Source organism: Camelus ferus, chromosome 8, assembly GCF_009834535.1.
Source record: "Camelus ferus isolate YT-003-E chromosome 8, BCGSAC_Cfer_1.0, whole genome shotgun sequence".
Taxonomy (NCBI): domain Eukaryota; kingdom Metazoa; phylum Chordata; class Mammalia; order Artiodactyla; family Camelidae; genus Camelus; species Camelus ferus.
Window position 1 is genome coordinate 17,862,041 of NC_045703.1, and position 10,007 is coordinate 17,872,047.

Here is a 10,007-nt window from a genome sequence, read left to right on the forward strand (position 1 = left end):
ACAATGGGTAGGGCTAGGCCAGGGGTCATTCCTGGAGAATGTACCTCCATCTCTTCTTGCGTAGGGAGGTTGTGCTCAGACCTGGTCCTCTGCTGCCACTTGGCTTCCCTTGAACAACTTCTCAGCTTAATCTGCTGCTCTTGACTCTTGATTTCTTCTACCTGACGCCTTGTGATAGGACCGAGATGCTTCTTGTCTGTGCCCGGGGCCTCCTGGCCCAGAGCTGAGCTGTGCTGGCTGCTTGTCTGGTCCCAGTCCCGGCGTGCTCTGGGCGGGCCCACAGCTGCCCTCCTCATCACCCGGAGTAAATGCCCTCACTCTTCAAAGTCACTTCCCACCCACTGTCCATTTGAACTCAGCAGCCGGCCAAGGGTAGGCATCCAAATCCTTTTCTATTTGTAGTGTGGTTGCAAATTCAATAGCTTTCCCCCTCCTGACTGATTTACTCTATCACACCTACTGGATAGTGAGTGTGTTTTATATCTACAGATTCACTCTGAGTTTTTGGTGGTTTACTCAGTTTTGTTGGGGAAAAATGCTAATTTACTTAAGATTTTTCTCTTCCTCTCACTCAGCTCCAAGACACAGTCATGATGTCCTGTAAGAGGAGCGAGGGTGTGTAGAGCAGTGATGCAAAGGGGCTTTGGATTCAGGTGGTGACGTCCATGGACCGTCACTGGTTTCTGCAGTTGAGTGCCTGGTCTGGTCTCTGGACTTGTGACTGCAGGTTGCTGATGGTCCCATTTGGCGTGTGAATCACTGTGTGGATACTCACCTGTGGACCATTTGCCTCTTTGCCTCATCCTTGTATCTTGTCAATCTACTGGATCTTTCTGGATACTTGCCTTCCCCACAGTACACACAGGCACTTCTAGATTCCCCTACTCAACACACACAGGCCAGGGGAGCCGGGAGATCAGATCATTTGGTCTAGATAATTTCTCGCCACCAAGTGTTGTGGTGGGGCCACTTACCCCATCTCCTCCAAGGGTTCTGCAGAGGGAGCAAAGCAAAAGCCCTCTGCTTTCAGAATTCTCAAGCATTTTTTTTAACCCAGTATTTTTTTTAATCCAGCATTTTTAAGGCACCACACTTCTGGTAGGGCTTCTGCCTGCAAAGGGATGGTGGGGAATGGGTCTTCATTCCTATCTGTCTGTCTCCTCTTGCTGCAGATCTTCCCTGGGACGAATGAAATTGCTTAACCTCTCCTTCCTCTTCTCTGTGATCTTGCCACGCTACAAGTCTTCTCTCAGATCTTATCCTGAATTCTGTCTCTCCCTAGTATTTGGTAACTTCCACGGACACAGTCAACAGGGAGCTAAAACAATTTAGAAAATTGCAGAGTCTTTTGACAAAGCCTGGATTTTAGGATTATTTTCTTGCTGCAAACTCAAAACCCCTGCTTTGGATATTAAAGGCTGAATTTTGAAACCCTCTCTATTTTTGCATTCCAGCTATAACATAATCCTAACGCCTTGGGCAGAATGAGCAAAGGTCACATACTAAGAAATGCAAAACAGAAAAACTCATTAATGTATATAAAAACATTCCCATTACAGTATTGATTTGGAGAAAGCATGTTAACTACAGCAAAATTCCACTAATTTGGACTGAACAGTAAAGTCAGTCTGAATTAGCAAAATGTTTACGTTATTGACTAGTACTAAAGAAAAGTAATACAAAAGTATGTAGAAAGAAAAGAAAATATTATTAAAGCTAAGAGGAGAACGACTGTTATTGAAAATTTGGGTGGGCTGGGTTCTACACATTTTGTGTATATATATGTCAATCTATATAATACATATATGTAGCTACACATACATGTTACACATACATGTAGATGTAGATGTTAAGTACTTTACATATGTGAACCAGTTTATCTTAACAACCAATTTTACAAAGGAGAAAACAACATAGAGGGATTGATTTGCTCACTGTAGAATAGTTGGTAAGTTGTCTTGCTAGGTAAGCCTGACTTTGGAATCCCAATAGATAACTTTTATAAACCTATCCTTGGTGAGGAGAGTAGAGCTCAAGCAGTAGAGCACATGCTTGGCATGCAGCACGTCCTGGGTTCAATCCCCAGTACCTCCATTAAAAAACTAATTAAATAAAGAAATCTAATTACCTCCCCTCCAAAAAAAAGAAAAAAGAAAAAACTTAAAAAATAAATTATATGAAGAAATCTTTAACCAGTAAATGAAAAAAATATAATTAGTACATTTGGTATAGGAATGACACTCCTTAAAAATCTTTTCTTTTGTTCCTCTTATATTAGATACAAAAACTTCTGTTGTTTATTTTCTTAAAAATGTTTAACCAGTAAATGAAAAAAATGTAATTAGTATATTTGATATAGAAATGATATTCCTTGAAATTGTTTTCTTTTATTCCTCTTATATTAGATACAAAAATTTCCATTGTTTATTTTCTCAAGAAACATTTGATAAATTTTACAGTGAAAATTTTAGCTACTGATTTACCTAGCTATGCAGAAAGTTCACCTTAGAAAGGTTTGCCTTCATGAATTTTTACTGGATGATTTCCACAGGACTAAATATAATCTTTCCTTATGATATTTGCTCTTTTATCTACTTTCTCTAGGTACTTTGTAATTATAAGATGTCAAAATATTTAGTCAATTCACTAAAAATTTTTTAAAAACCATCAAAGGTCACAGACACTTAGCATCACTTAACTAAATAGCCACTTGAACTGATTGAATTGGCACAATGTAGAAAATTTCAAGTTTTCAGATTCAGGGTTTAATAGTAAAATATATAGAAGCAAAATTGTGCAAGTTACTTGCTTAAAATAAGACTTAATATTCAATATAGGCAAACACTTTAGGAAAAAAATGAGTTTTGAAAATTGGAACTATAAAACATCAAAAGTTTATTATAACAAACTACAACAAAAATAATTCAAGGTTTCCAAAACAGACAAAAGAGCAGTAAAAGAATGATTTAAAAAATATTTTAAATCCACAAACAATAAATGCTGGACAGGGTGTGATGAAAAGGGAACCCTCTGCCACTGTTGGTAGAAATGCAGTTTGGTGCAGCCGTTACGAAAAACAGTAAGGAGATTCCTTAAAAAAAAACAAACCTAAAAATAGATTAGCGTATGATCCAGCAATCCCATTCCTGGGCATATATTCAGAGGGAGCTCTAATTTGAAAAGACACCTGCACCCCAATGTTCATAGCAGCACTATTTACAATAGCCAAGACATGGAAACAACCTAAATGTCCATCGACTAATGACTGGATAAAGAAGTTGTGGTATATGTATATGTATGTGTGTGTGTGTGTGTATATATATGTATATGTATACATACACATACATATAGGAATACTACTCATTTGTAAAAAAGAATAAAATAATGCCATTTGCAGCAACATCGATGGACCTGTAGATTATCATAGTAAGTGAAGTAAGCCAGAGAAAGAAAAATACCATATGGTATCACTTATATGTGGAATCTAAAAAAAAGATGCAAATGAACTTATTTGCAAAACAAAAACAGACTCACAGACATAGAGAACAAATTTATGGTTACTGGGGGTAAACGAGGTAGAAAGGGATAAATTGGGAATTCAAGATTTGCAGATACTATCTACTATATAAAATAGATAAACAACAAGTTTTTCTGTGTAGCACAGGGAACTATATTCAATATCTTGTAGTAACCTATATTGAAAAAGAATATGAAAAGGAATATATGCATATATATGTATGACTGAAACATTATGCTGTACATCAGAAATTGATGCAACATTGTAAACTGACTATACTTCAATAAAAAAAGAAAAACACATATTTTATTAAACTTGGTGCCCAGATCTTTTATTTTCCAATAGAAGATACCAGGACTTCCTGAAGAAATAGCTGAATCTAGTATGGGGGCAGGAAATATACATAATAAGCCTGGGATATCTTGTATCCCAGAAAGTAAGGAAGTACTTAAGAGACAGACAGACACACACACACACACACACACACACACACACACACACAGCACACAGAGTGATGGGTGTCTGACCAAGAGACATAGGAGCCAAAGCTGTAACGATTTGAGCAACAAAATAAGTAACAGACTGCTGGATTATAACCCAAAGTATAAAATAAATAACCGTGAGTCCATACTGATACAAATACATGATTGAATAAACAAATAGAAAAACCTCCAATATAGAAGAATGTTAACTAATTTATGTAGCTATTCTACCTACAGGAGAACCACTGTGAATAGGGGCTTCGAATAGGGCCTTTCTTCCAAAGGGTACTGCAGGGAAAGGGGGGGAAAGCGTAACTTTATAATGAATGGAGAAACCTGACCAACACTATCCCAGTGAGGTGATCTAGGTTAACGTCAACAGTGATAAATCATGTGTAGACCATGCCCCTTTGATGAAAATGGCACATCTGTGGTCTTCCTCACCAAAGCCCTTAAACTCCAGTTTAACCATGAGAAAGACATCAGAAAATCCCAGCTGAGGGACATTCTACAGAATACCTCCGTGATACTCAACACTGTGAAGCCATCAAATCCAAGGAAAGCCTGATAAACTGTCACAGCTAAAAGGAGTCTAACGAGTTATGACAACCAAATGCAGTAAAGTATCCTAACTGGGATCTTGGAACAGAAAAAGAATGTTAGGGAAGAACTAAGGACATTGGACTAAAGTATGGATATTAGATCACCATAGTATCAATATTTGTTTATTAATTATAACATATATACCATAGTAATTGCAGATGTTAATCATAGGAGAAACAGGGGTGAACTTTCTTTCTGTACTGTCTTCACATTTTTCCGTAAGGCAAACTATTCTAAAATAAAATGTCTATTTTAAAAAAGATGTTACGTGTGGCTATCATATTTTCAACTACTGATATTCAGGAAACACAATAAGACTAAAAAACATATTAAACTATACCACAGGATGCACTCAGTAAAAGCCAGGCGGTAGAAAAGACCACAGGACAAATGACCCAGTTTCTTCAACAAATAAATTGTAAGGGGGAATAAAGAGACAGGGTTGAAGATTAAAATAGAATTAAGAGGCTTTTCAACAAATCACAATGTGTGGGCTTCATTTGAATACTAAATGAAACAAACTGCAAAAAAATTATAATATAAAATAGTTGGAAATTTGAACACACACTGAATGTTTTTGATCATGTTAAAGATTTGCTGTTAAGTTTATTTTGGGGTATAGTAATGCTATTGTGGTGTTTGTTTGATTTTTTTCCCCCAAAATCCTTATCTTTTAGAGATACATATTGAAAAATGTTTAAGGATTAAATTATATGATCTCTGATGTCTGCTCCAAAATGATATGGATTAGGGGAGGGTTGAGTTGGGGTACGGATGAAACAAGACTGACCATGAATAGTTAACTGTTGAAACTGGGTTAGGTATATGGGGCTTTCTTACACCATTCCATATGCTTATGCACATGTTTAAAATTTTCCGTAATAAGAAGTTAAATGAAATAAAACCTACAATGTGAACACAACTGTCTAATAAGCCTTACTGCATAGTACTCTATTTCTAAATAGTAAAGTGTTTTCCACCTACACATCACCAATTCTTAAAATAGCAGCTTGAAGATAGAAAGTGACATTTAAGCTGTGTCTACAGGAAGCCAAAAACGCACTGGTTGATTTGATTAATTCAGACAGTAAGCTAGTCAGTTTAGAAGACGGAAAAAAAAATAAAACCGCTCATTTTGCCAGGTTTACTGACTAGTACCTTGTATAGAGCTGTGCACATAATAAGTGATTAATATTTGCTTGTCAATAAATCAGTGAATTTAACATTTGTTCTGGCACCTTTATGGATACATGATTTGGCTGTCAGCAAATACAAGGGAACTCAGAAATAAAGGTAAAAGGCTAGCTTGAGGCAAAACTAAGGAGAAGGCAAAGCTTATTTTCCAAATATTCATGTGTAATGGAAGTCACTGTAAACACACACAGCCTAGTTGATGACAAGAACCAGATCCTGCGGGGAGGGTAGAGCTCAGTGGTAGAGTGTGTGCTTAGCATGCACAAGGTCCTGAGTTCAATCCCCTGTACCTCCACTAAAATAAATAAATAAAAATCCCTAATTACCTCCCTCCCCCCACCAAAAATCCCCACAAAAAATTTAAAGAGAACCAGATCAGGAAGCCATCATTAGATTAAATTTTTGTAAAATTCTTCCAGGAGTCATAACAATATGTATTTGTGCCGAATTGGTCTTTCAATGATTTATATACTATTTTATAGATTTTAAGCCTAATGTAAGGACCCTGATGTGTAGGACCCTGTAAAATTCACAAAGCACCTTCATATTGCAGTATATCATGTTACCTCATTTTGTGAATCAGACAAAAATAGGTAACATTATCTCTGTTTTTCAGGTTGACAACAGGCTCTGGGAAGCCTCCTCACACTGTCGGTGCCAGAACCAGAGGGATGGGGACTGGAACCCAGGTGCTCTGGCCCCAGGTCCAGTGCTCTTTGTTCCACTGAGCTGTGTCTCAAGGGGAAATGCATCACACAGCCTTGTTGCTTCTACTCCCAGTGTAGTGGGAAGAAAGTTGGCATGAATAAATATCTCTAATTTAGGAACATGAATAACTGTCTCTTCGGCCAATCTCTAGTATTTAAATTGTATCAGTAAGTGGGTGCTTCTTTTTAATGACTGTATATTATAAATAGTCAATATTCTGGGCAAAGCAATGCTCCATTAATATTACATTCTGTTTGTTCAGTGATGCAGAGCTGAAATGCAGAAATTAAGCTCTGTAAGGATGCTGAACACTCTTCTTGGCATTATTAAATCCTTTGATGTTGAAAAAAATATGTATTAATGTCTATTAAAATTTTATATAATAACTTCATAATGTCCATGAATACAAAGCTCATCATTCTGGTCCATTATTTGGCAAATGGCTTTATTCTTTCACAGCGTCTTCCTGAGGAGGATTTCAGTTCCTCCTCAGCAGAGTTAGTCCACTTATTTAACGCATCTTCACTGCTGCTGGAATCCGTTTCCCAGTCTATTTTATGTGTGAAGAAAACCACTTATAAGAGCTTATGTGCGACTGTTTCTTACCTCCAGTCAATGACCATTTTCATTCAAACTATTTTAAACAATGCTTTAGAATCAGTCCCTCCCTTGCCTTTGTATATAGTCTATCGTTATTTCTTTCTAACTCTCTCAAATGACTCACTTTTGTCTTTTTGTGTTTAATTAGTTTCCTCTCTGGTTTCTTCCTGCATATCCCCTTTGGAGCTAGACAGATACTTGTTTTGCATAGCAGTCTGTCCAGCAGAAAGCAGAAATATAGACATGCATCACAGCCAGGTTTAAGTGGATATAATCAGAATTGCAGTTTAACAGTTCAAACATTTCAAGGATCACAGAGGAACTTCACATTATATACTCTGTGTCAGCAATACAAATAAACCAAATTGTCCAACACTGTACCAGTAGAAAATGAACATACTTCCCAAATTGCTTCCCTGATCCACTGCAAACAGCTCCAGCATGCTGGAGAACATGACCCACGGGGTTGCCAAAGTGTATTTTCCCACTTTAACTCACACAGAATTAATCAAACATAGAGGATCTGAAATGTCACTTCACAAACAAACCCAGGAAACTGGAAGAGATAAACTAGAAGAGACTTCTGAGTTGGAAAAAAATGCCTGGTGGGCCTTGGCTGAGGGGCAGTGTTCAGAGCTGGCAGAGTCCAGAAAGCTGGGTGCTGAGGTTTGGGGGATCTGATCTTCCTGGAGCATCACACCAGGTAATGAAGGGCACCGTCTGCACTTGTCATCATGTGACTAACTCCCTTCCCTGCTTCACCAAGGGTATTCATTTTTTTATTGCTGCAGGAATAAATTGCCACACATTTAGTGGCTTAGAGCAACACAAATGTTATCGTATAGTTCTGTAGGTTGAAAGTCCAGTGAGAATCTCCCTGGACTAAAATCAATGTGTCAGCAGAGCTGTGTTTGCTTTTGGAGGTCAGCCCGGCAGGTCGAGACTCCCTTACACGTCTCATGGACCCTTTGTCATCAGATCCCTTTCTGAGTTGGAAAAGGGTCCCTGCTTCTAAGGATTCATCCCATTAGATGGAGTCTATCTGGATATTCCAGGATAATTTCCTCCTTTCCTGGTCTGTATCGTTAACCATAGCTGCAGAGTACCTAACATACTCACAGGTTCTGAGAATTAGGACTTGGGTTTTGGGGGGTGGACATTATCTTGTGTACCACACCAAGTGAAGAGTAGGATGATGAAGACTTGGGGTGTAGTCTTTCTGCTCTCCACCTTGCAACTTATCTTTAAATCTTAACCTCCTGGCTGAATTTGGGACTACCACCATACACTCCAATATATTTCAAACTTACTGTCTTCTTTCTGTTTAGTTTTAACTCACCTGGCTTGATAACCATCTATAATTTCCCTCATTATTCTCAACAATATCTGGGAGTGTAGAAAATTTATAAGAAATAAATTACTTTTGGTGTTGAAAAAATACATTAATTCTTAGGAAAAAGTCTTGCATCTACAATCACCTATCTTTTTGGGGTTATTATAGGTCATAATATGTTTAACAATGGCAGCCAGTTTGGATTCTTTGAATAAATAAAAATGTCTCTTCAGATGAAGACCTCCAGGGAATTCCCACCTCCATTTAAGTCTGTGACCCATGTGGCCTCAGCAGGAAGACAGAGATTATCTTTAAAAAAAAAAATTATACTGTAGTTGATTTACTATGTTAGTTTCAGATGCACAGCAAAGTGATTCAGCTATACACATACATACATATTTTTTTTCTTTTCAGATTCTTTTCCATAAGTTATTATAAGAAACTGAATATAGTTCCCTGTGCTGTATAGTAGGTCCTTGTTCATCTATTTTATATACAGTAACATGTAAGACAGAGATTATTTCATTGTGTTCTTGAATTCAAATTAACAAATGATCATTTGCCAATTCAAAGTGACAGTATTTTAATTTTAAAAATCTGTGCTGATACAAGTTTTGGAGTGGAGGATATATGCTTTTTGCTACAATTTTATTGATGAATGGAATTAGAGTTTTTATAATATGCAAGCTGAAGGCAAAATCGAATTTACCTCGAAAATAATTAAGTTTAACCTTCAAAGGCTCCAATTTAGAAATAGTAGTATTTGATCACATTTTCCTAAAAAGGAGCACAAAGTCTGCATATGTTTAAGCCCCATAAAAATTTGAGTCCACCACTGACTGGAGGAGGTTTCTACTGGAATTACATAAGTGTTTAATAATCATAATGTTTTCTTTAAAATATATATAGTTGGTCATATTATTTTGCTGTTTTCTACACCTCAGGTGTGATAGACTATGTTATTTGTTCACAATTTTTCATTCCTCTCCACTTTAACCACACTTCCTTGTAGTGTAACATACTTCCTCACCCTTCTGACTTTGGACTTGCTTTGGCCAGTAGAAGGTGAGCGGAGGAGAAGTGTGCTGTGTCTCAGCAGAAAACTACAGTGCCCTAGTGTGGGTTGGCTCTGCCTCTCAACTTCTGCCCTCCACTAAGATTACTGCATGCCCCGGACAGAGACTGCTGCTTCTATCTGGGTCCCAGAATGAGGAGACATACAGAGCACAGCCACGTTCAGCACAAGTCCAGTTGACCTACAGCCCTCGTGTAATGTGAGCAAGAAATGTATGTCTGTAGTTGCAGTGATTTGGCCATTATTTGTTACTGTAGCAAAGCCAGAATGATTGTCATTCTGCTTACTTTCCATTTCATTTCATTTCATTTCATTTCATTTCATTTCATTTCATTTCATATCTATCTATCATCTATGTATCTATGTATCTATGTATCTATGTATCTATCTATCTATCTATCTATCCATCTATCTATCTATCTATCCATCTGTCCCTCCATCCATCCACAATAGTATTTTCCTGTAGGTATATTATACTCTTTGGTTGCTTTTAAC